At 39.7% G+C, this 27,510-nt stretch overlaps 6 non-coding genes across 6 annotated transcripts; all 6 read left to right on the top strand.

Moving 5' to 3' along the window:
• Positions 1 to 23,014: 23,014 nt before the first annotated feature.
• MIR106A (microRNA mir-106a) lies at positions 23,015 to 23,095 on the top strand. The gene has a single exon (NR_032100.1). It is a non-coding gene; the product is annotated as a microRNA mir-106a (primary transcript).
• An 86-nt stretch (positions 23,096 to 23,181) lies between these two features.
• Positions 23,182 to 23,252, top strand: MIR18B (microRNA mir-18b). Its single transcript, NR_032372.1, has one exon. It is a non-coding gene; the product is annotated as a microRNA mir-18b (primary transcript).
• Positions 23,253 to 23,415: 163 nt separating this feature from the next.
• On the top strand, positions 23,416 to 23,484 carry MIR20B (microRNA mir-20b). The gene has a single exon (NR_032373.1). It is a non-coding gene; the product is annotated as a microRNA mir-20b (primary transcript).
• A 42-nt stretch (positions 23,485 to 23,526) lies between these two features.
• MIR19B-2 (microRNA mir-19b-2) lies at positions 23,527 to 23,622 on the top strand. Its single transcript, NR_032101.1, has one exon. It is a non-coding gene; the product is annotated as a microRNA mir-19b-2 (primary transcript).
• A 58-nt stretch (positions 23,623 to 23,680) lies between these two features.
• On the top strand, positions 23,681 to 23,755 carry MIR92A-2 (microRNA mir-92a-2). The gene has a single exon (NR_032388.1). It is a non-coding gene; the product is annotated as a microRNA mir-92a-2 (primary transcript).
• Positions 23,756 to 23,840: 85 nt separating this feature from the next.
• Positions 23,841 to 23,915, top strand: MIR363 (microRNA mir-363). The gene has a single exon (NR_032488.1). It is a non-coding gene; the product is annotated as a microRNA mir-363 (primary transcript).
• Positions 23,916 to 27,510: the final 3,595 nt, after the last annotated feature.

Below are 27,510 nucleotides of genomic sequence, written 5' to 3'. Positions count from 1 at the left end.
TTGCTATTTTGCTCATCTCAGTGATGATGAGCATTTTTTCATGTGTCTGTTGGCTACATGGATGTCTTCTTTTGAGAAGTGTCTGTTCATATCCTTTGCCCACTTTTTGATGGTGTTGTTTGTTTTTTTCTTGTAAATTTGTTTGAGTTCTTTATAGATTATGGATATTAGCCCTTTGTCAGATGGGTAGATTGCAATATTTTTCTCCCCTTCTGTAGGTTGCCTGTTCACTCTGATGGTAGTTTCTTTTGCCGTGCAGAAGCTCTTTCATTTAATTAGATCCCATTTGTCTATTTTGGCTTTTGTTGCCGTTGCTTTTTGTGTTTTAGACATGAAGTGCAATGGACATTCTTAAACAATGTTTACTGTATTTATGGGCATATATTTGTAGAAAGTCATTTGAGAAGTGACTTTAGAAAGACTTTGAGAAAGTCACAAAGCCGGGATAGCAGGGCAATATAGAGTGGTTAAGCGCATGGACACTGGCCTCAAAGAGGTTGCAGGGATTTGCACTGCCTGTATCACCGTTTGGAAAGTGCCCTTCAGTTTCCCCACAACCTTGCCAGAATGGGAAGGTGAATAATATTGTTTGAACCTACATGTTAACTATGAGTGAGGATGAACTTTTTTTAATGCTTTACTGGATATTTGTGTGTCTTTAAAGAAGCACTTTCCTCAAGTGAGCTGGAAATTCATAGAAATATATGCCACTTTAAGGGAATACAGCTATTAGAAAAAATAAAATATGCTTCCATGTTACTTGCATTTTAAAAAATAAAACTTTTCTATTGCAAATATATGTGCTAAATGTATAAAGACACGAACAATAGAAATACGGTTTTCTGTCATTTAAGAAATAGACCAATGATCTGTAATGTGCCATGGGCAGTAAAACATATGGTGGGAATTAAGATTTGCAGAGGGATAGAAAGGATGGCTTGTTTCTTTCACTGGCTAAAAGGTTATGACCCATCATGCACCACGTGACCTGTCAAGACCTACTGACCCACCAATTATCCTGTAGAAAATTGAACTCGCTAACTCTTCCTAACTTTCGCCTAAATCTGCAGCTCTTGCTGTGTTCCTTCTCTGTTAAAGGCATCACATCTACCATGTTGGCCCACGTCGGCCAAGCTAGGAATCGGGGGGTCGTCACCATTTCTTGCTCTGCCCATGCAGCTGTTCCCCACCCTCACCCCTTTCACTGAGTCTTTTGTGAGGAGGAAACAAGGTAACACGTCTAGAATTGCCCAGCATAACTATAGGGAGGCAGTGGTCAGGACAAGGGAAATTTCATTCTGTTACCTTTCACAACACACACAAACAACAGCAGCAACAACAACACATTTTTAAAAAGGCAATGCCTCCTTACCAGTGATCTACAGCTTTCTACACTGTCTACCTGAGGCTTCTGCCCTACTTGTTCAACTGTATACCTGAGTGAATTGGAGTACAGGACACTCACCATTCACTAGGCAGGAATAATGGAGTTGTCCATGTGGAATATATTAATTGAAAAATACCCTAATCTTTTTACTTTATAAATAGAGGATGCTAATGATTTCTTCTCTTCTTACAGATCAGTATTGTTATTTTAAACTTTGGCTTGGAAGGAAAATTAGATGGAATGCTCTCAAAGATTTTGGAGGGGAGGTCATATGAAGGCAAAGGCAGAAGGTCTAAATAGCAGTGGGAAGTGAAATAAAAATCTACAGTCACCACCTCCTGACCTAGTTATAGGTTATCAGAATCTCCTCTACCACAAAGCATATTTCTGGCCCATATGTTCCACCACCTTCTGTTGGTGGGTGCTCAGAGACTACAAATTCACTTTAATATGTCTATTATCCTCAGAAAAACATAATTAAGAACATAAATAGACTGCTTCTAAAAATAATATTGTGCGTTTAAAAACAAAATATTATGAGGTTTGGATTATCTGCTGTTTCAGATTATCTCTGCCACTGCTCTAGAGGGTCGAATTTCCTCTGCAGCTTAGTATCCCTTGAAAACATGTGTTTAGTTATAAACATAAGTCCCTCTGGGGAATCTCCAAATGGAAATGTTTCTCTCATTTGTGAGTGAGAAGTGCATGTCTTTCCTTTGACACAAAGGAGAGCATTAATGCTTGCCAATTTGCAGATAATTTCAAAATGTGTTTTAACCTCCAAACTTTTACTAGTCAGCAAAAATTTTTCTAGCGTCTATTTGGCAATTAGTATGAGCATGAGTCAACTCAAGAACCTCAGTTATTAACTACGGGTATGGGCTATATATTAAAGTGTTAATTAAATGAAAAGCTTTTTTTATTAGAAAAGTAATTAATGTCTCTTTCTTACCCCATTCTCCTATAACACCCAGCCCCTTCTCCAGGGGAAACCACTCTTAGCAATTTCTTTAAAACATTTTTAGAAATAACCTATACAAATCCATGTATACATGTGTATACTTATCTCCCTTTTTTACATAAATGGAAGCATATTATTCATACTGTTTTACATTATGTTTCACTTGCTCTATCTTGGAAGTTGTTCCATATCAGGAGATACACACATATAGCACACACCTCTTCTTAATAATATCATAATATTCCATTGTGTGGGTCTACATTAATTGATTTAGCCAATTCTTATTATAGATATATAAGCTGTTTTTAGATTTCTATTCTATTACAAGGAATATTGACATCAGATGTCAATAGACATTTCCCTTTAAAAGGGAAAATGCAAAAGATATACAATGGTAGAGCAAATAGCACAACTTTAACAATAACCACCTAACTCGTGGGCGAAGTTGTTTCATCTATAGCCCTCCACTCGCCCTAATAGATTATTTCGAGGCAAGCTTCTTCCATAGATATTTAATTATATATTATAAGAACCCTTTTCTTTAACAAAATATACCATTACCATTACTCAGAAAGTTAAAAATAATTCATTGATATCAATAACATCCTGTGTTCGGATTTGCCTTATGAACTATTGTTTAGAGCTGGTATATTAAAATCAGAATGCAAACAAGGTCCACACATTGCATTTGACCGATAATCCTTCTTCAGTTTCTTTTAGTTTATAAATCCCCTTCTTTTATTCCTTGCAATATACTTGTTGACAAATCTGTGTGGTTTGTCCTTCAGTTTTCTACATTCTGAGTTTTGCTGACTGCATTGCGTGGTGTTATTTAACATGTTCTCCTCTCTTCCCTGTATTTCCTGCAAACTAGTGGTTTGATCAGGAGACTATCAGATTCAGGCTTCATGCTTTGGTAAGAATACTTCCTAGATGGTGTTGTGTACTTTTCTCGAGAAACCATAGACATTCTTGTATATAGGTATGAATGTGATTGTACGATAAATTCCTCCAAGTAAAATTGCTTCTTGTATTTTTTATTTTGATAGGTATTAACAAATTACCAAATTGTCCTGCACAGAAATTGTACCAACTTACATTCCCACCTGAAATTAAATGAGAGTTTCTGTTTCCCCATACCGACATTGTTTTATCAAGCTCTTTTTAGTCTCTGCCAATCTGATACATGAAAAATGTTATCTTGTCAAGTACTAACACAGTTTAGATTTGACTAGAACTAGATTTCGTATTGCTGCAGCCCAATTTCTTTGTACATTAGCTCACATGAGTCAGTGTTGTGGGTCAACTTGTTTATAACTGTTGTAACACTGCAAATTATCTATATGAGCCAAAATGAATTGGCAAGGGTAACATATTTGTTACAGCTTAATATCAAAGCGTGTGTGCAATGCTACCGCCTTTGGTTTGTCAGAGCAGATGCAGCTCAAAGAAATCTTGTGTGTATATATATTTAGAAAATTGGTAGAATTTCCTCATTTCAACACCCATGTCTTAAGCATTCGCTCTGTGCCAAGCATGTGGAGGGATCCAATGATAGACTAAGAACAAGGTCTTCGTGCCAATGAGCTTACAGTCTAGTAAGGGAGGTGAGACACTTAATCATAACGCAGTTACAGTTTAGAGAGGGGAGAGGTCACTTCAGCTGCAAGGATAAAGAGGTGGTATTTCAAATGGGCCTTGAAGGATGGCTAAGTCCCAGAAATGCTTATCAGATGGGGATAACATTCCAGATGGCAGGAAGGGCACACATGAAGGCTGGAGATTTACAAAAAAGTGCAGGACATAGTCCGGGAATCCTGAAAAAGCCATTTGGGCTGTGGAGTAGGTAAAGGACCCCTGAGAAATTTGAAGGACCACAATCCTGGGAAACAGAAAACTAACCTAATTAGCATAATTATTTATAAGACACTACGTTTTGAATGAGTAAAAGGAAGTAATTGTTACTATGAAAAGTAAAAGGCCCAACAGGTAGTTTTAAAAAAAATAGTATCACATGAGGCTGGGCATGGTGGCTCACACTTATAATCCCAGTGCTTTGGGAGGCTGAGGTGGAAGGATGACTTGAGGTCAGGAATTTGAGACCAGCCTGGGCAACATAGTGAGACCCTAGTCTCTATAGAAATTTTAAAAATTAGCCGGTTATGGTGACATATGCCTGTAGTCTCAGCTACTCAGGAGGCTGAGGTGGGAGGATTGCTTGAGTCTGGGAGGTCGAGGTTGCAGTGAGCCGAGATCATGCCACTGTACTCCGGCCTGAGCAACAGAACAAGACCCTGTCTCAAAAAATATTAAAGAATAAAAATTTAAAAATAGTATTATTTATGGATGTTTTGAATAGCAGTCACTACAACATGTTACTGTATCTTTTCTTAACAATTTTCAGTGATAATTTTATGTGCATTTAATGAATGCCAACCAAATGCAGTTTCTATAGTGTTCTACATAGCCTGCTTAGGAAAAAAAATGGAGGAAACCACATTTCTTCCTTGCTTAATCAAAGCTAAATGGCATTGAGACACAGAGGTTTTATTATTATTATTACAATTTAAAGTAACAAACAACTCTTGAAGGAAATTTTCAGAATTCTTAATAATTATGCCAAATCCATAGCCTCAGTTAATTTCTCCACATTGTGACTGGGGAGGCGACATCAATCATCTTAGAAAGCTGGGATTCTTTGGACAGCAAGTTATAGCAACAATCAGCGTTTTCTGCGCCAGATAGTAAGATTCATTTCCAAGAATAGGTATCCTTTGAAGCAGTGTTGTCCAGTACAACTTTCTGCAAAGACAGAAACATTCTGTATCTTCACTGTCCAATATAGAAGCCACTAGCTACATGAGGCTATTGAGCATTTGAAATGTGGCTAATACAACTGAGAAACTGGTTTTTTCATGTTATTTGTCATTAACTCAACTTTAAATATAAAATAGCCATATTCAACTAGTGGCTAGTGGTGTAGCATTTAACTAAAAATGGTTATTAACTTTTCCCTGAAAGATTGAGTTATGATTAAAATAACATACACAAATACTGCATAAACTCACAAGGCATTTTAATGTTCATGTTACAACAAGGAAAGATGTAGTCTGGAGCAACAGGACTTTTCACACCCAGAGAATTCCACATAGAGGCAATGGTGATTGACTTCTTTTTGCAAAGTTTACTGAATTCTATTCTTTTAACAAAGGCAAGCATGCACGCCTATGTTGTACAACACACTTTAAAGCACAGATAAAGTTTAAATTTTTAAGTGGCAATAATAAATGTAGTAATAATGCTGTTGAATTCTTTGAGTTTGAATAATTTGGGTTTTCTTTTTCTCCAAGTGCCTTGAAGGCTACCCCTCTGGATGCTTCATGCAGTGGAGATATGCCTTCAGTTATTAATCAAGGGTCTGTTTTGCAGACTTTTTAAAATGGAATTTCAGATTCATTAGAACAAAAGGATGCACTTTTCTCGACCTTGGGAGCTTGTGACTATTTGGAGATGAAAAGCATAGTGACACTAAGGAAAACTATTGTCCAGAAAAATAAGCCTCTCCAAGGGGGCACCAGGAATCCACAATAAAATCCCTGTTTCCAAGAAAATCCAGGCATTTCCATCAAAAAAGCCTGGAAAGATAAATAGAATGTCCTTATAAGCCACAGGTTTTTAATAATACAAAATGTCTAAGTCCAGAGTAAACAAAGAGCTAAGAAAAACTAACATCTACTAACTCAAGTTTCTCAAGACCCAGGTCGTGACCTAGAGCCTGATCACAAGGTATTTTCAAAAGAGCTGCTTTTCCTGCGCCTGCGATGAGTTTATTTTATGGAACTTATTTGGCTACAGAGCTCCACAACTGCACAGAATTTTAGAACCAGGTGAATTACGACAACTCTTCCAATTCACAACAATGAGAAGTGGGATTTGGGGGCTAATTTAAAAAGTGATGCCAATGTCCTCCATGTAGCAACTAAAACAAACCAGGCTGATTTGCTGAATCTGAAGTTAACACTTATTTTCGTCTTATCATTATCCTAATATATTAGTTCCTTTCTCACCTGATTTCCCAAAAGTGATTAGTGAAGCTTTTCAAAATGTGATGAATTTTTCATCTTCAATTCTTTCTGAATGAGCTATTCAAGTATTGTTCTTTCCAGTTTCAACCCTCTAGGAGGCAGAAGTCAACAGATCTCTCTTCCCTTTGTTGCAGGAGCTATTTAAACTTTCTGCTATACCACATCCTTTCTCTGACCGTGCTGACTTCCAGGAACTAACCTGTGGTTTTGCAAACAGAGTATTTTCCATAGCGGTTGTATTAGTTATTACTGACATTCGTGTATTCTGAAGGTGTGCCCCAGGGGTTTTACAATGGGCTACTAAAAAAAAATTCAAAGAGCAATAAACAAAAACCAAGAGTCTTGCTCAACCATCTAAATGTTAATTCATTTGTTTTTTTACTTAGCATTCTGTTCACTGACACAGGCTCAGCAAATGTGAAAAGAAAGAACAGAACTGATTCCCCATGGTCCCTAAAGTGTTTTTCTCATGACTTTTATAAATAATTCAAGAATACATAATTTTTCTTCTTAAAGTTCTGTTAACAGCTCCTGAGAATTAAGCTGTCACTACTGAGTCACTTTTCTGCGCTGGGACTAGCTCTGCTCTGTCTTTCAGTCCCTTTATCCAACAATCAGTGAGACCATCTTCTTTTATAGTTGGGGATTTATTTAATGTAAACTATTTTGATTTTTTAATGATTTAGAATAAATTATGTAGACTGGTAGACTGGCAAAAAAAAAATCATTAAAAAGCAGGCTCTCGTCATGCTTATTAGAAGACCAGTTTTCTGGGCACTTTTAGAAAGTCAGGTTGAGGTTGTGTGTCAGGGCTCAAGTTTCACAGTCATCTCCACTTTGAAACATAATATATAAAAGCTGTGTTTTGTGTTTTTTTTTTTTTTTAACAAGAATTCAAGTGTGTTTTGTACTTAAGTGGGAAACATTTCAACATTTCAACTGTAGTGAAGCTCTTCACTTTGAAATAGAAGGATCCGAGGAAAGAGTGATGGCTAGTTTGCTGCTGAAAGAAAGAATCTCTGTGAGATGTTACTGCTGTCCTTTTGGCTGAAATGGTGACCAGCACTAATCCTAAAGGTCACGCTGATAACAATACTTTTTCCAGTAGGGCGTTTTAATATCATTAAGAAAACTAAATCTATAAAATGAAAGGGCTAAGCTAAGCCCAACCTCTTCATACTGATAATTATGCAATTTCAATTTTGTTACTCACACATAAGGGCTCAGAATTAGGGCAGCAGGGCAGTTCAATTGTATGATAGTATCTTAACCCTCAGATAAGTTAATATGTCCTTGGCCTTTTGAAGCATTTGAGAAACAACGTAAATGCTTAGCCATAGGCATGAACGAGGTAAGGCAGGAGGAATTCACTTTAATTCCAAGTTCTCCAGTTTTAAATTTCTAAAAAGCATACATAGATTTTGCAAATGCTGACGTGCTAAAGGTGGTATTCTGGTAGGGAAGAGAAACACTTGATAAAGTGAGAACAGACGCTGCATTGTTCCATCTCCCACACTTCAACTAGGAAGCCCTAGGCATAAGAAGTATTTAGTACTAGCTGGGTGTGGTGGCACGCACCTGTAATCCCAGCTACTCAGGAGGCTGAGGCAGGAGAATCGCTTGAACCAGGGAGGTGGAGGTTGCAGTGAGCCAAGATCATGCCACTGCACTCCAGCCTGGGCGATGACAGAGTGAGACTCCGTCTCAAAAAAAAAAAAAAAAAAAAGTATTTAGTATATACTAAATTACTTAATTTAGGATTATCTGGGTTCTAGTTCAGCTGTGTAACCTTGGGCAAGTCTCTTGAATGTGCTGCGCTGCACTGTTTTGATAAGATGGTCTTTAAGAGCCCTTCCAGCTCTACAATCCTATGGTTTTTATGAACACTTTCTGTAGTAGTTTGATCTTCTTCATGCGCACGTGTGTGTGTGTGTGTAGGCACAAACCCACACAGATACACACAAACCCTATATATGTGCTATGTACTAGTTGCTATGGGCAACCAACCACAGAAAAGGAAAGCAGTGGTGGCCAAATTTCTCACAGATTTGGAGGACCTAAGAGGAGCTGAGCCCAAGTTGTATCTATTCACTGACTCAAGTGAAACGCTACCTGGTCAGTTCCCTGCAGCCTTGGTTCTAGAGCATGGCAAGGGGTTGGGGTGGGATGTGCATTTGGCTCCTCCACTTGATCCTTGTGTGGGTTTGGTCAGTTAAATAACTTTAGTTTCCTCAATTGTAAAATGAGGAAATGGTAAAAAGCTTAGCTTTTAGGGCTGCTGTGAGGATTTTATGACTTTATATAAAGCGAAAACACTCAGAAGCATGCCTGGCACAAACACATTCAATGTTAGCTGATATCATGAGATGAATGTAGAGTGAACCCCTTACTAATAGGGATGGCTCGATGATCTGGAAACATTGGCAAAAGCAATATTAACAGCTAATAGCCACAGTGTGGATGCTTAATAAGAAAGACGGAGGTACTATTAATAGAAGTGGTTGGTGCCAGAAGACAGCAAAAATCCCGTGTTGTTCAATATGGTCGCCACTAGCCACCCACAGTATTGAGCACTTAAAATGTGCTTAGTCTGAAATGAAATGTACTGCAAGTATAAATGCACATCGGATTTTCAAAGACTTAGTATCAAAAAGGTAAAATGTCTGTGTTTCTATATTTCCATTGGACAGTATAATTCTGAAGTGTTAAAGGAATCAACTGGGGCTGGGCGCTGTGGCTTATGTCTGTAATCCCAGCACTTTGGGAAGTTGAGGCGGGCGGATCACCTGAGGTCAGGAATTTGAGACCAGCCTGGCCAACATGGTGAAACCCTGTCTCTACTAAAAATACAAAAATTAGCTGGGCATGGTGTCAGGCACCTGTAGTCCCAGCTACTCAAGAGGCTGAGGCAGGAGAATCACTTGAATCCAGGAGGTGGAGGTTGCAGTGAGCCGAGATCGTGCCATTGCACCCCAGCCTGGGCAACAAGAGCAAAACTTCATCTCCAAAAAAAAAAAAAAGAGTCAACTGTTCCGTCTCTTACTGTCTCTTACTGGAGGTGAAACCACCACGTGACTCTGTCCCAGAAAATTCCATTTCCCTCCCTCTCTGTCACATGTCTGTGTCATAAGCTTCCCTCGGAAGCTCTGAGGGAAGTCACATTCAATTACTGACACCAGCACTGGGCTGTACTCTGACTTACTAATCCAAATGCTTCCACCATGGCTTTACTGTTCTCATTTGTGGTGAGAATAAAGATTTCTGAAACAGTGCTGAGTGACAGGCTGAACTGGCTTCAAGCACAGCCTCCATCATGTGCCTGCCATGCAATATTACTCAAATGACCTAACCTTTCACAGCCTCTGTTCATCATCTAGAACAGAAGGGTAACATTAATAATTACCTATTTAGTAGGATCATCATGTGAAATATATCTCACATATATCTCTCATATATCCTGTGAGATATATGAGACATATCTCATATACATATATATACACATATATGTATGTGTGTGTGTGTGTGTGTGTATATATATATATATAGAGAGAGAGAGAGAGAGAGAGAGGGAGAGAGAGAGAGAGGGAGAGAGAGAATTTACAGCAGTGCCTGGCACACAGTAAACACTCAATCAATGTAACAGATGATTAATCCCATTTTTGCCTGGAGGGTTTCGCAGGATGAGGTGGGTTGGATTGTTAAATCTCCTCTGAGTTTAGGTTAAAAAAAAAAACAAAAAAACAACTACCCAGGCTATTCTGCTGATGAATGATAAAATGATGGAATCACTAAAGTTAGGATTTCAGGTACTAGTAGGGCCCTATTTAAGGAACTGATGGAGTAGAGATAGCAGCTAAACTCATTTTTAGAGGCCCAGTGGAAGTGAGGAGCAGGCTTCTTGAATGTGACATAATTGAAGGGGCAGGGTTTATACTGAATTGTGGTGTTTGGGATTGCTGAGAAGTGACATATTGAACAAGGTAGGTGGAGACCTGAGTTGTTAACTCAACCTCTGTAGGCCTCATTTTCTGCCAGTGTAAAACAAGGATAACCTCAACCATCTACCTCACAGATTTCAGGTGAATGTCAAGCAAAATAATGTGCATGCTGATGTGCTTTGGAAACTGTCAATGACACCTGTAATCCCAGCACTTTGGGAGGCCAAGGCAGGAGGGTTACTTGAGGTTAGGAGTTTGAGACCAGCCTGGGCAACATAGCAAGACTTTGTCTTTACAGAAAATTTTAAAAATTAGCTGGGCATTGTAGTGTGTGCCTGTAGTCCTAGCTACTTGGTAGGCTGAGGTGGGAGGATTGCTGGAGTCAAGGAGTTCGAGGTTACAGTGAGCTATGATCATGCCACTGCACTCCAGCCTGGGTAACAGAGCAAGATCTCATGTAATAATAATAATAATAATAATAATAATAGCCAAGCACTGAAACAGAGGCTGCGGTTTATTATTCTCTTTCTAAATACCTGAGTATGCAATTGAAGCAGCATGAAACGCAAGTGCTATGGTAGTTCAGGGAAGGCAGAAATCACCATGTGCTGGACCTAAGGGAGCCTTCCTGTGGGAGGTAGGACTCAAAGTGGCCCTTAAAGAATGAGAGGAGAGAGAACTAGAGACCATTGATTTGCGCAAATCTCTGTCACGTGTCCACGTCATGAGGTAAATTACTAATCTACTTAGCACACAATCATAGTCAAAGAGGTTCCCAGAATTCTTCTGTTCACTTACATGAAGGCAAACCCAAACCCTTACTGATAGCATAGAAGATGAAGTAAAATGCAACCAGGGCTGCGGACTCTCATGGCACTTTTGTGGCTCATTTTTCTATATAGCAGGTCTATGTGGAATAATTTCACATTAATTCCTGATTGACTGCACTCTCTGTGACCAAATGTTTTGTGTTAACATGTGCATCCACAAAAGAGACACCTTTTTGGCAGATTATTGGATACTTAAATAAGGACCTTAAATTTGTGAGAAATTATAACTTAGTAAAGAAAATGCAGGGAAATAAAGGAAAAAGTTCATGATACAGATAAAGAGCCACAGTCTAGTCTCCATTAATTCTCTGCACACCATCTCAGTTCTCTCTCCAGAGGTAACTAATTCATTACTACTATTATTGCCAGTTAAAAGGAAGACTGGAGAAGCACGGGGGTGAGGTTGCAGGAAAGAGGAACAAAGAGGAGGGGTACTGAGATAAAAAGCAAAGATTTATGGAGTGGGAAGAGACCTCAGAGGTAATCTAGTAAGTGATTTGCTTAAATGTCATTCAGCTTGTTAGTGACAGAGCACAGACTCAAGCTGAGATCTCCAGCTTCTCACTCCAGGTCCCTTTCGACACTACTGCATAGTTTTGGGAGAGGGAGGTTAGAACAGTCAGTGGGAAGGAAAAAGCCCAAATTCCCAGCTTCAGTCTTCTTAGATTCTCAACCCCTCCCCCTCTTTGAGATGCAAAAACCTCTCTCTGACACACACATTGAACTGGCTTCCCTTAATCTTCCCCTACCCCTTTCTACTCCAAATCACCAAAAGGAACTTCTCTATGAGCTGTCTAGGTCTTTACAAAGAAACTCCCTGGAGTTATCTTTATTTACTAGGGGAACATTGCTTGATCTCTCAGTTACGTATTTTTAGAGAGGGTTAAATAATTGCTAATGTTATCGGGTACTTTACATATGGTTCCTGGTCGGTAGTAAACACTCAGGGTTGAAAAAGAATTTACAAAGTGGAAAGGAGCTGGCATTTCTGATATCCCTCAATGCAAATATTCAACCTAGTCACTAGGCCAACAATGGATGTGTCAACACACTCTGAAAGGGGTCTCATAAAACTACAAAGTTGAGGTTCTCTCCACCATCACAGAATTTACAATCTGGTTGGGCGGATGGACAAAGCTCGATTATTCATAATGACTTCAACAAAGATATGATAATACCTCACCTCATTAGCATGTTAGCATATGCTATCAAATATGATAATTGTAAACTCAGATGAACGATTTTTATTCTTTTTCCCTATAAAAGGCTGGGGTGGGGATCCAATTCATGACATTCCTAAACAACAATGGGGACACTGTTTCCACATTGCTCATTCCGAAAGGCATTTCTGAAAGCTAGAGATAGATGCCTTTTAGAAAGTAGACCACATTTTCTGGCACAATACTTAATTTATTCTCCTTTGATGACACGCCTGGTGGAATGAAGGAAATGGGGGGTGGGCATTCCATAAAACCTGATGAAGCAGAATTATAACACAGATGGTATAACAGTTTATACAATATTAACAGCTCTTTTAATGTTAAATTAGTACATATAAAGGCATCAGGGAGTAAGGTGTGTTGCTCCTTCTTATAGTTGAAGAAAAATCTAAGAAACAATTGACATGTGAGGAAATTGTCAACTTGCAGGTTATGAACGTGAACATAAAGTTACATTTTGATGATCAAATCTTCATTATTCGGTACTTTGCTCTGGGATTCCAGTCTGGACTGGGGATGTGAGTGGGTGAGAAACCAACAAGATCCCCTGTATGACAGCTAGGTTTCTCAGAACACTTGAGGGGGAAGATGGTCGTTACGTGTCTTTTCAGTTGGTACAATCAGATTGTAGTTAAATAGTGAGAATGACTAGATTGTTAAATTTTCTCCTGAAACCCTCTCTCTGTGCCTTGCTTGCACTGCTGGTACCCCAAACTTTGGCAGCAAGAAGTCAGGATCTTGGCAAGGAGTCTAAGAAATATGCATATGGCATCAGCAGGAAAGAGAAAAGCAGGAAAAGAACATTTATTGAGCATGCTGAAGTGCCAAGCATTGTGATCATTTTGTTATCTGTAGATTTCACACATGATCTCATTTAATTGCCTAATGGTCCTCCAGGAAAATCAAGCTTGAAAATAAGTCAAGGACCATTTAAAATTTCTTTTAAAATTGACCATAATAGTGTCTTTCTTTATCCTGGCTCTGTGACAATGAGTGAAGGCATTTTAGGCAAGTCATTTTTGGGGCTTCAGTTTCCTCATCTGTAAAATGAAGTGATTAGGTTAGATGCCCAGTGAGGACCTTGCCAAACCTAACATATTGGTTTAAACCATCCTTTAAAAGATACTCTGCTAAGTCATTTCCATGTTTGATGCTGTTATGTACAGTATTTTGCCACAAACTTAGCATTGAAAGAACCTAAGCACTTGACCAGGAGTCAGACAAAATGAAAGACAAATTGGAATTTGGGATTCTTTTTGCAAATTGTGCTAATCTGTCTAAGGCTGGATATGTAGCTGCAAATGTGGTAGTGTTAAAAGCCAGCAACATTAATTTTAGAATTAATTTGCTGAGAGCTTTAGGTCTTAAATATCATCAAGACTTTTATGTAAACTTGGTAACACTGTTACTGGATTTTTAAAAACATGCAGTGTGCACGCAGGGATTAATCAAGTGTAGAGATTAGTTTAAGAATGGTGGGTTTGAATTGTAAATGAAATAGTTGAAATTGCAGAAAACTAAAGGACTATACGCCAAAACAAGGATAAATAGGACACTTTGTTTATGAACCAAAATATAAAATGAATCCTCTCAACTTTTATATTTAAATTTCTGACACAAAAGTAAAAATTGACTAAATGTAGGACTCCCCCACCCAGCAGATTTTAAAGATGTTATAAACTACTATTTAAAGAAAATCCTTTTGAAACTTACCGAAGAGGGGTAATTAGTTGAGTGGGACAACAAGGACTCCAACCAACAGAGCAAATAAAAATTGGTTCTTGCTTTTGTTAGGTGATTAACCAAACTGATGGGGTCTATTCAATTTCTAGTTTGTTGATTATCTTCAGACAGATTTAATTTTTAAAAATGACTGGGGTTGAGGATATCTAATAAGTAATAAAAGATATAACATTCAGATAACACTGATAAATAATATGTCAGAAGAAAGATTATATTTTTGACAACTGGAAAAAACATGAAAGCACTGCAGAAAAGAACTTAATCAAAACACACAAAGGAAGAAAACAAATTTTATTTCAGATCAAATTGAAGAAAGCCCAGAGTAGTATGATTGGGTGTGAAGGCTATTAGTAATTGCAAGGTGTGTATCTTACTCTTATATATCACTGTTCATCAAGATCTAGTGGTTTCCATGCTTTTGTTTAAACGGTCTTTAAAGCAAAACTGCAAATGAAATAACTATGAAAGGATTTACAGATTAGTCAAGCATTACATTCTAAAAATATAATTTAACCCTAGATATTCACTAGAATTATTTGTCTTGCTGTTTCTCCAAAATCAACAAGCAGACTCTATATTTAAAATGGCTTTGTTTATTAGCCTTGATATCCTCCAAGGAAACACTGAACTTTGGTCTAGTTAATTAATTATAAAAAACATAAAAGTTTAACATGCTATAATGCAGTATTTTTTTGTAACACATACCAACATATAATGTTTGCTTCTTTAACCTTAAGTTCTTGAAAACTTAAAACACATCCTAGAATGATGTTTAGTTCAGCAAGTTTATCAATTTGATATCTAAACATTTTCACAAATATGCAATCCATACTTGATCATAACTTGCACAGTTTCTTCTTGCTTTTATCTACTAGCACATAAACCATTTTAATTCTTAAAGATGCTTTAATAAGTAGCAGCTATAGAAATGGGATCACTGAAAGTTATAAAGGATCCGTTTGTCTTAGGGATGTTAATCATTTTTTAAATTTAGGGAGTAAAGTTTCAAGTAGTAAAATGCATTAGGGTTTAAAAAAGTGAGGGATGAGATGGACAGCTCACTCTTTTCTGAAAGAATAAAAATATGCGCAGAGCTCCAAGTAGGGTCATAAATTATATGATTTTAAATAATAAAAACTGCATCTTTCCATCTTTGATTTTTAAATCAATAGTCTTCCTGTTGACTTAGACATCCTTTCAAAAATTTCAAAAGTAAGCTAGATTACATTTGTTTTGAGAAAATAAAATCTCCCCTTTCATTTTAAAAGTAGATGTCCTCTGTAGGCTGTATCTGTTGAAAGATTCCCTTTTACAGTGAGTGTTAGCCCTGTTATTTAGGTTGTTACAAGCTTTCATTGCAGTCCTTTCAGGCATCTGGATAATTCAACACATTTCTCTGCGCCTTCCTCCTCAGCATAAAAAAGGCCAGACAATAGTTCTACTTCCTTCAGCAATCACAAGTCAGGAGACAGTTAAAGAGAATCTCTAAGCTTGGCAGAGTACTACCAAGCTGAGGATAAATGTTATCTTCGAGGAGAAAAAAAAGAGAGAAGCTCCAAAAAATACCATGTGCCCTCTTTGCACATAGGTAGTGGAAGATTATCATGCTTTATTTTAGTTATAGCATAGAGAATATTAAATAACTTAAAACTTCCTAACTTAAAAGCGTATTTGTCATCTAGAGTTTTTACTTCTCAATCATGACATTGTCAGTAACAGACTTATTGGTGTAAGATTATTAAATAATGAGATAATTTTTAACACCATGATTTACTTGCTTTGGAAGACAATGTTATTATGGTGATGAGATTTTAGAGACTGTGTTTTGAATGTAAAACTTTAACTTTTATTGTGTTCCATACCATGATATATTTTCCACTTAGAAAATTTATAATGGTGCAAAGATGGACAAACTTAATCAGAAAAGTGATTGAAAAAAGTGATCTGTGTAAAACAATTCTGGTTTATAGCTTTTTCTTTGATTATAGTATTACAGTCTGCTAGCAATTTTATGGTTTGTAATACCAGAAGTTCCACTTCTAAGGTCTCATAAACAGGAAAATCAAAGTGTTTCAAACAGAGTGTAAAAATACCTTTAACACTATTTAATCTTAATAGTGAATCACTTTAATGTCTACTGAGTCTATTCTCAAGGTGGGAGAATTAATTTGAGAAATAATTTTTCTACTGATGGCAAGCAGGTTATTCTTGTATCTTTTCAATATTTGCACATGTATTTTGATGTAAAATATTCGACTAAAAAATACAGTTGTTAGTGAAAGTAAATTGTGTTTTAACATACTACTGAGAGAAGGAAAGACCCACACAACAAGGTAATTTTAAGGCATCACGTAATAGCAAAATTAGCTCCATGTTGTAAGTTCTAGTACCAACATATTTCAACTGAATTATGTGAGATGTAATTTAATTGTATTGTAATTTAATTACCCTTTTGATTAAAAATAAGATTAAATCATTACTAGAGATAAGAAATGTTTGTAAATAGACACTTATTCTAAAAGATCAAAGTTAGCAAAGACCAGCTTGTAAAAGTAAAGTTTTACTTACAAGTACAATTTAGTAAAATGTGTATTTTAAATGTATTTGTATATCAGAAAAGTTGATCCACCTCTTGGTGCCATTTGGTCTTCATAAAATCCTTTGAGATTGGAATAAGTATATTTTTACTTTCTACATTTTTTAAACCAAGTTATATTAACTATGCATGTTCAATTAGTGAAATTTTCTGCTTCTTATCAAGTGGCAAATCTTTTGAAATTGATATTTAATTCACATGGACGCTATTTAGTTGAAGATGTATTTATTTTATTTACATGATTTATGTTGGCATATGCTATTGAAAAGAAATAACATTCAGAAATTCATTACTGAGTCTAATTTTTGTCTTTGTTCTGCTGATATAAATTTTCATAAACAAATTAAGGTCTGGTCCAAAAAATTCAAATTTCATTTTTTCAGGCTGATTTGTGTTAATATGATTGCCATTCAAAAGAAGATTGATTCATCTAAAAACTATGAAATGTTTGCAAATAAAGGAATACTTCGTTTAAAAAATAAAGTTAGTAAAGACCGGTTTTGATAGACTTCTAATGAAATCACAGTTCCTGCTCTAGGATCAAATGGCAAAATAGCATTTGAAATATTTCGTTTGGGACCCTCCACCCCTAGTCTGTTTAGTGAGTGTTCTGATCTGCTGGCTTTGTTTTAGGCCTCATGGGCATGCACATGAACACATGAACACACAACCACATAAATGTAGCAAAACACATATTTCAGTGGGACACTAAAGTTCTCATCCTGAGCAAAGCCAGAGTGTAACAGACCTTAACTGCAAGTGTAGTTCAAAAATGTAGAGTAGTAAATACACATAGAACAAAAGCTCTATTCTAGTTGTGTGAGGAACATAATACTCTTAAATTACTTTCTGGTTTCCATGGGGACCTTTTTGTTCTAAGATACCAATCATCAGGTTTAACGCAGCCACTTAATATTATTTCTAAATCAAGTAACATGATTTCTCAACTGGGTAAAATGTCAATTACTAGTATTCTTAAAGGTGTTCAAATTCAAACTACTTGAGATTGCTGCTTTATATGGTATAATTAAATCTAGAGGTCAATACAGAAGAATCCCTTCATCCCTTATCAAGGCAGAGGAAAGCTCAAAGTGGGTCTATTTTGCAGGGAATATTTTGCTGGGGCATTCATCTGCTTTTCTTTGAATCCACCATAAACTCAAAATAGTGTGAAGAATTTAAAGTTGTGATGAGAATCCTTAGGCTCACGAAAGATAACAAGTTCTCCCTCCCTTTGGCCAGTTTCTATACCTTTCTTACACATTCTGATAGAACATCTGGGCTTTCATGTAGGCATGTATTCTATATCATATATACATATATATGTGTATATATGCACACTGGCCAGTCTGTTTGGCCATAAATGATGTGACTGGGGAATAGGAGTTGTGGCTCCTTTATTTTGCAGAATGCCTAAGTATTGTTTGTCTCACAATACTGGGAGCGAGCAGGAGCCCGGTGGGAGCCTGGAGCCTTAAGCCCTGGGCTGTGGTCTGGGGGAGGGGACGGGGTTGCAGGGTCACAAGCTCTTTGCTTTTAGCCTCAGCATGACCACAAGTTTTAAAGCATGAAGGGATCACGTGCTTTTCTTTGAGCTGTTAGTTATTCTGACTTTTTGGGGGTGTGTGTGTGAAATGCTTTGTTCTTTAGATTTTTTTTTTTTTTTATTCTCTAGGTATTTTGGCTGATGATTAAATTTTTTTTTCAAAAGAAAAAGACAAAAATAAATCATTTGGTGTATCAAAATGTCCCAGTTTCTCATAACCTATATCTTGTACTTAGTTAATTTTACCTTGTGCTAGACAGGTACTGAGATGGAATAAATTATTTTCGCCAGTTGGGAACTTGATCCAGGCATTCTATATGTTGCAAACCCTTAAAAAAATTAAGAACAAGAAAATATCCTGGTAAAGCAATCTCAAAATACCTTATTCCGGGTATTGTTCTAGCTTTAAAGGGAAGGAGGGCTGGGAGGAGGGGTGGGAGATGGGGGTGGCGAATAGGAAGACTGGGAGGATGTCTTGTTTAATGAACTGCTAAAACTTTTGGAAAATTTGAAGCTAGTGAGGTCCCTCAACACGGTATTTCCATTTGAAAACCTTTACTCAAATATGTCACTCTTGGGGAGTTACTTCTACTTGTTCCCTTTAATAGGATGATTTCATCTTTTCCAACCCTCTTCTGTATCTCCAACCAAGACACATAGAGTCCGAATGCCAAATAAAGACTTTTGAGGATAATGAGATTTATTTGGGAACATTTTCCAAAATCAGGGTAATGGGTTTTTTTGTTCTGATGTTGAAGAGGTTGAGGATAGTTTACTCATTGACCCGGGAGCTCTGGCTGCAGCTGTAGGACACAATTAATTATGCTAATAGTTTGTGAGGAGCGGATGTAACTCCCCCAACCCCCCTTTTTTCGAGGGGAGGGGAGTTTGGCAAAAGGGGAAGGAGACGCCCTGGGGTCGGATCACATGATATTATCTTCGCGCCACTTTCGCAAAAACCCTTTTTTTTACTCCAGGTTTTGCTCCAGCTCAAAGGTACTGTTCTTATCTTGCTTTAATACAATGCTTCTTAAAGTCGGGTCTAAGTTCTCTTCCCTCCCCCTCCTCTTCTTTCCACTGCTAGTCGTTACCATTAAAGGTCGAAAGTTGCATTGCAGTCGGTGCAGTCTTACAGGAGGAATCTGGTTGGGTAGTAAACTTCGGGCTGCGTAGTTTCTAGAAAGTATCACGCAGACGTGCCAGGGTAGGCTGCAAGGTCTGTTGTATGAAAAAGGGGAGGAAGCCCACCTGTGCGAGTGATTCACGTTGGAGAAATGATTGTGGTTTTCGTTGCATCCACCACTGACTCCTGAGGGGCGCTGGCCCAGTTCAGGTTGGACTATTTCGCGGGCCAGGGGCGGGAGAGGCCAGTCTTTTGTAATCTGTTTGCCTGAGCTACTACTGTGCACCAGTGCACCAGGTTGAGAATCACATGGCGCCCTTGTCCTCTTCTGGGCTTTGGGCTGCCATAACCACCCTGGTAACAATAGTGGAAAGGGAGGGGTCCGGCTTCATTTTGCACCCCTTACCTCCTTCCTTACCAACTCTTGCCTTCCAGGGCTTTCCTCCTCCGACCTAGCGTGCTCGCTGGTCTCTGATTTGTAACCTTGTCCCCCCCTGCACACCTCCGCCCACCCCCCCGCCCACGCTCCCCAAATCCCATCTTGCGCCTGTGTCCGTCAGGGACACGGAGAAAGTATTTAGCCTGTTTGTCTCTCATATTGCCCGGTGTTCCAAGTCTGGTATGCTTAATTCCATTTTGATTGTGCGTCTTAAACTAAGACATCATTTTATTCTACAGAGCGCTGTCGGGCTTTGGCCTTGAAGCAGCCCGCCCTGAATTGGTTCTCATTAGCGGTGGAATGAGAGGAGAAAGCAAGATAATTGCACCGTATCTTCCGCACATTTGCGCGTGTATTCGGTGGCTGCTACCGTTAACGATACCTGCCAAGAAACCCTGATTTAGTGGGTGAGGAGGGCGCCTGGCAAGGGCGAAAGACTTCCAACAGTAGCACAAGGTGCTAGGGGTTAAAACTTTCGCATGTGCATAGAGTAAGTCGTGTGTGTATTTCTTCCCTCCTCGGGCCTTAGGAACACTTTCAATCTAGCGGCGAGGTGGCGCGCATGCGCGCGCCGGGTTGGGGACACCCCTGTCCCACGGCTCCGTGGGCCTCATCGTCTGTCTCCGGTGGGGGGCTGAGGCGAGCGCCGCGGGAGCGAGACGGGACAAGGTGGTAGTGAGTGTGCCATCCTGGCCCGGATGCCGGTGGCACCCGCACCGGCTCCGGCCACGGCCTCTGCCTGGGCCGGTATCTCAGGCGCGCCTTTAATTAAGGACTCCAGCCTGGGGGGAAGAGAGAAGGGAGAATGCCAACTGCGTTCCGCCCGTGGGTAACGGGGTGCTCGGTGGGGTTTTCGCTTTGGCGGGGTGGGGGTTCCGTTTCCTAATTCCTGTGCGGGCCGGGTGGGCGGGGGCGGGCTTTTTTCCCTGGGCTATTAAAGGCAGAGGGGCGGGCTTTTCCCAGGGATATAGCTACGGACAGAGGGCCGAGGGGACGGAGCGCTCCTCAAGTGGTGGCAGGCAGGCTCGTGGCCCCGCGTCGCTCTGGACAGGGGCACTTTGGGGTGAGATGTGCGCTCGCGGCCCTGATCCATTTAGTGGACACTTTTTCTCGCTTCTCTTCCCCCTCTGGCTCCGCGGGAGACTGCTCTCGCACCCGGCCCCGGAGCGCTCGGGCTGTGCGCTGGGACCCGGGGTGTACGTGGGGAGGGGACACCCGGAGAGGGTGGCCCGTGCGGGATCGCCGCGCTCTCCACCTGCGAGGGGCGGGCCGGAGCCGGGTCCCACGCACGGTTACCCGAGCGGGTGGCTGGGCAAGAAGGGATCCCTTCGTTGGGGCAGCTGTGATCCGGGAGAGTTGACTGGTTGGGTGGGAGGGGACGGAGCGGGCGGGACTTGAGAAAAGCAAAGTACCAGAGTGCGGTTGAGGGGTAGCGGGCAGCGCGCGGGAAAAGACTCCCCTATTCTTCTCCACCGTTGACCTTTAGGTTCCTGGAAAACTTTGCTGGTGGGGGTGTGAAACGAGGAGGTGCACGTGGAGGGAAAAAAGGGACTCCCCTCCCCCTTGGCTTCTCTCCCACCAACCCGGGAATGGAGGGGGAGGGAGGCGTGGGCTTGGCGCGTTTTTGGTGCTTTGAATGGAGAACTCCGTTTCCCATGATGCTTTGTTTCTTTCTCTTTAATTTCGGCGGTGGCTGCGGCAGCACGAGGACGGGAGCGCGTGGTGTGAGCAGCTGGAGCACACCCTGGACGCGCGGGCTTCTGGCGGACTTCAACGGGAGCATTAGGTAAGGGTGTGAGAGACGCGGGAAGAGGCAAAAGGGAGCCACAAAGGCATACAGGGAAGGACTTCTTCTTTCTTTTCCTTTTTTTTTTTTTTTTTTGGAGAGTGACTGCCCAGCGTGCGCGAGGTATACCAGATGAACCGGTAATTAGCAAAAGGTAGTAATTAGAAGAGCACCCTGTCTGATGGCTGTGGGGCTCAGTTTGGCCAGGTTGAGTTGGCAAATACTATGCATTTTGAGTCAAGTTTGGCGTATTTTTTTTTAATGGAAAAGAAATCTTTACAGGTGTAGAAACCCAATTTAAAGGGAAAAACGTTATTTTTCTCATTTCTATACTAAATCTATTCTTTCCTAATAGAAAATTGATTCCAGATGGATGTATAAGGTTTCTAAATCAGTTTAGTCTGTAAAGACTGTTAGACTCATTTAGTGGCATGAGGTATCGTGACGAAAGTTCAACATTTAAAATTCCCTCACTCGTTTAACGTATTACAAATTCTGTCCCAAACATTTTTGTTTTTCTTTTAAACAACAGTTACCCCATCATGGAAGAGTTAGGGGAGCCTTTCCACGTAGAGGCTCACCTCCTTGCTGTATGTTCTTAGGTAAAATAAGCACTTGGAAATGGGAGAAGGTTTTCTTATGGAAGATAATGACATGAAGAGAAGAAGAGCTAATCTGCCTACTTTGGTTTAATGGAGAAAATGGGTCCATAAATGTTTAAACAGAAGTAGAGCCCTTTGAAATAGATCAAAATGTGACATCTCTTAGCCATCTGTGCATTATGTGAAGACTGTAAGGCTGTGTTTCTTAAACCAGCTCTAAAATTTCTCTCATTTTCTATTAATGGGGTGGGGGCTGGGAATATTCATTTAATCTAATAGTCACTTTCCGAATGGAGCCCAAAAGCTCTGAATGATCTGAAGACTCGAATACTCACCCTGAGTTTTACATGCTCCTTTCTCTAGGTCCTCCTCTTATAAAATCAGGGTGGATAGAATGGGCCTGCAAATTACTGAGATACAGATAGCAAATTTTCTTAGATGGAGAGGGGGAGTCCAAAATCCTCTTATACGTAAGAATTGGACTTTTTGCAGTTGCCAGTGTTATTTGTGTTCAATTCTGTGTAAATAATTGAGATTATTAATATTTCTCAGGATTTGGTTGAAACCACAAAACCTAGCTTAGACTCTGTAAGCCAAAGGAAAGCCTGTTTCAGGAATATTAACTAGTAGTTTACTTGTTTAGTTTCTAATGTGTGTGTGTGTGTGTTTTGTTGTTTTAACTAGGTGAGTCTGCTTGGATCTGTGAGGACGGAAAAGAAGAGCTCCTAGAAGACTTAAAATCTTGCTACAGGAATAGGCCTTGGCCATGTAAAAGTGCTTACAGTGCAGGTAGCTTTTTGAGATCTACTGCAATGCAAGCACTTCTTACATTACCATGGTGATTTAATCAATGGCTACTGAGAACTGTAGTTTGTGCATAATTAAGTAGTTGATGCTTTTGAGCTGCTTCTTATAATGTGTCTCTTGTGTTAAGGTGCATCTAGTGCAGTTAGTGAAGCAGCTTAGAATCTACTGCCCTAAATGCCCCTTCTGGCACAGGCTGCCTAATATACAGCATTTTAAAAGTATGCCTTGAGTAGTCATTTGAATAGGACACGTTTCAATGGTTTGTTTTTTGCTTTTTTATTGTTTGTTGGGAACAGATGGTGGGGACTGTGCAGTGTACAGTTGTGTACAGAGGATAAGATTGGGTCCTAGTAGTACCAAAGTGCTCATAGTGCAGGTAGTTTTGGCATGACTCTACTGTAGTGTGGGCACTTCCAGTACTCTTGGATAACAAATCTCTTGTTGATGGAGAGAATATTCAAAGACATTGCTACTTACAATTAGTTTTGCAGGTTTGCATTTCAGCGTATATATGTATATGTGGCTGTGCAAATCCATGCAAAACTGATTGTGATAATGTGTGCTTCCTACATCTGTGTGAACACACCTTCACGCGCATCTCCGGCACTCATGCCCATTCATCCCTGGGTGGGGATTTGTTGCATTACTTGTGTTCTATATAAAGTATTGCACTTGTCCCGGCCTGTGGAAGAAAGGAGGATTTTTATCGTCTTCTTATTTTAACTTTTAAAAGCTGTAAGTTCTGATATTTAGTCACTGTAATATGATCTGTTTTGCTGTTGTCGGGTGGATCACGATGCAATTTTGATTAGTATCATAGGAGAAAAATTGCACGGTATCCATCTGTAAACCGCAGGACCTTTGTTGGCAACATTCCCGATCAGCGCTACAGTAAGATAGATGATAAAAAATCCTTAGTTGCTGCTATTAAAAAATAATTTGACATATATTTGGATTTCTAAAAACTATGATAATTAATTTATAAAGTATGTGTTTTGGAACTTTGGTGAATGATCAGATTGTTACTGAATGTGAATGAACCTCAAAATAAATGAAATTTATAGATCTGAAAAAATGACTCTTTTTTTTAAAAAAAATAATTAGCAATGCTAGAGGAGTTTGTAAAATATCTCTCGAGAGGATCCTAAAGGAAAACTTGGACATAGCTGCTTTTCAAGTTTGCATCTACATAAAGCACCAAGATGCCAAATTTTAGGAATTTTATTACCATGACAATATTTGGATGACATGTACTAATTTTGTTTTAGTACATGTGCTCATTCTTAGGAAGGGAATGAAGAGTTGTAAACCAATGGGTCAACTACCTTTAAGGAACTAGGCGCATTTCGAGGTCTGACAGGAGAGAAGAATGAACTTGTCAATCAAACTGTTTTGGGGTTCTCAGAGAAGAGGATTTGGTGGCAGGGCTACTGAGAGGGATAATGGCTGCCTTGCTTTGGAGTCTAGCAGATGGAAACCTGGATGTGAGCCTACTGTTAATATTTAGGGTTCAGGGGGCTCTGTAGGGTGACTAACCTAAAGCAGAAATTTCTCATGTCCAGCTAATTAGTGGTTTGAGACTGATCACCTAAAAAAGGTGATTTGGATCCTCTAGTAGTTCTTAAAACTTTAGCACTTACTAAGACACAGCCAGCCAACCCCATCTCCAGAGATTCATTCAGCAGGTCTGGATGGGGCCTAAGGAACTGCATTTCTTTCTTTTTTCTTTTCTTTTTTTTTTTTTTTTTTTTTGAGACAGAGTCTCGCTCCGTTGCCCAGGCTGGAGTGCAGTGGCCGGATCTCAGTTCACTGCAAGCTCCGCCTCCTGGGTTTACGCCATTCTCCTGCCTCAGCCTCCCGAGTAGCTGGGACTACAGGCTCCCGCCACCTCGCCAGGATAGTTTTTTGTATTTTTTAGTAGAGACTGGGTTTCACCGTGTTAGCCAGGATGGTCTCGATTTCCTGACCTCGTGATCCGCCCGTCTCGGCCTCCCAAAGTGCTGGGACTACAGGCTTGAGCCACCGCTCCCGGCCTAGGAATTGCATTTCTTTATTTTTTTTCTTTTTGAGATGGAATTTCGCTCTTGTCGCCCAAGCTGTAGTGCAATGACCCGATCTCTCATTCACTGCAACCTCCGCCTCCCGGGTTCAAGTGATTCTGCCTCAGCTTCCTGAGTAGCTGGGATTACAGGCAGGTGCCACCACGCTCGGCTAATTTTGTATTTTTAGTAGAGACGAGTTTTATCATGTAGGTCAGGCCGGTCTTGAACTCCTGACCTCAAGTGATCCACCCATCTTGGCCTCCCAAAGTGCTGGGATTACAGGTGAGGAATTGCATTTCTAACCTTTTCCAAGGAGCTGGTGCTGTTGATCAAGACACCATACTTGTAGAACCACTGCTGGAAAACAGCTAACGACCTCAGCTTCTAGGACAAACAAAGTTAACAAAGGAAGTTGTTTATTTTAAACTTCATAAAATTAAAATTACTCGAAGCAGGGACTGGCTTGCTTTCCAGTTCTATGTTTCATATTTTAATGTTAATCTTTAACATCATGTCTTTGGCAATTGAAGAAACAAGGCTTGTGGTAGTTTTACTGTCTGCCAACATGAACATTTAGTTCTCATCAAAAAGGTGCTGCCAAACTAAAAGATGGTATCAGTATGTGTCATTCTTATTTCCTGGTGCCATGGAATTTTCTAATTTTGAAACCCTTTTGATTTTTCCTCATAACATCAGTCCATTTTAATCAGTAAGAGGAACTCTCTCCGAATTGCATTTTAGTCTTGAGCTAGTTGCCTAAGGCTTCAATTTCCTCATTAGGGGAAATACAGTGATAACATTGGTCTACCTCAAGGATATGTGGGTTAAGTAAGTTCTCTTTGGTGGTGGCAGCTGGGGGGATGGATTTTAATTGTTAGTGATGAAGTGAAATCTTAATGAAAAGAGACTTAGGGTAGTAAATTCTGTCGTCCAGTATTAAGTATGTGTGTGTAATTTTTTAAAAGTGACTAATGCTTGAGGCAATTATACAAACATAAAGAACTACAGGTATTTCCTGTGCTGTCTAATGCTGACTACGTTGTTGGTGCCTAATCATAGTTAAGTTTGATGTGGCAGCAAAGAAAAGGGTCTCCCGCCCTTTAATAAAGTAGCTCAGTAAAAGAGGGGATTAAAGCTTATTTGTTGTAATCCTTAACACCACCAAACCTCCACTTTAATAATACAAGTTTATTGTCCTAGTGGTTCACTGGTGCTTTACCTAACGTGGCTAGTATGCAGACAGTTATTGCAGTTTCCACTTTTAATAGGCATGTGTGGAGGGGCTATGTTCCTTAGGGTAGGCCACTCTGCCCACTAGAGTCAATTCCCTCATCTAAAGTTAGGGCTGACCTTGATGATCCGAGGACCCTTTCTAGCTTCAAAAATTCTGATCCTATACTTGCTCAAGTTAGACTTATCCAACAATTCTTCAAATGTTTTGCATTGAAGTCATTTGTCTACAATACTTGGGAATGGGTTAAGTCATTAGTTATGGGCAAAATTAGTAATATCTACACACTGCATATATAGCTTACTCATTTTTAAATAATTACGATAAGTTCAGTAAAAGTACTGCTGGGTATAATTTCTGTCTTTGGTTCAGACGGTAGTTTAATATCCCATGGCTTTCCAAGGTCATCAGTATGGGCATTCATTCCCCTAGACAGAAGAGTCAATGTGGCACATGTATGAATGAGCATAACATATGTTGACTTGGAATTTGCTTTTTTGGCAATTGTCAGTCATACTAGTTTTGAAACAAGGGACAAATAGCAAAAAGGGGGAAGTTATGGTATAAAACTGTAGCTGAAAGAATCCCAACTTACAGATCAGAGTCCAGCTTTATTCTTTAGTAGGTGAAGAAACTGAGACCCAGGAAGAAATGACTTGCTCAAGGTTTGAGTAAATAAACAAATTAGGGACCAATATGACCAATGCCTGCTAGAAGTTTGGAGGCCTGGAGGATGGCAAGTAACCCAGACCAGGGATGGAGTGTGGCTGGGTCAGGAAGTACTTCCCAGAGGCAGTGTCAGGGTGCAGTGCCTGAGGGGTGTTAAGACAGGCAAAGAAGGCCTACGAAGGGTTTTTTAGGCAGAGTCCTTTTGCAAAAAGCGAGGGAAGGAAGACATCAGATGGGAGCTCTTCCAAAGAACAGCATTTAGTTCGGAATGTCTGGTGCATGTGAGAGGACAGGCGGCCCAGGGCCAGATCACAGAACCTTGTCCCGAATGGAAAGGGTAGTCACTTAACAATTTCAAGCAGTGAACCCCCAATTTACCATTTTAATAAGATCTTTCTGACGACAGTGTAGAGTCTGACTGGGAGAGCACTGTCCTGGAAGCCAGTGAGGAGGCTATTTTACAGATGGGAGACGAGGATTTGCATCAGGACAGAGGCAGAGGGAG

The sequence above is a fragment of the Macaca mulatta genome, chromosome X (assembly GCF_049350105.2).
Source record: "Macaca mulatta isolate MMU2019108-1 chromosome X, T2T-MMU8v2.0, whole genome shotgun sequence".
NCBI classification, from domain to species: domain Eukaryota; kingdom Metazoa; phylum Chordata; class Mammalia; order Primates; family Cercopithecidae; genus Macaca; species Macaca mulatta.
Note: the sequence above shows the minus strand (reverse complement) of the source record. Positions and strands in the feature narration are given on the sequence as shown.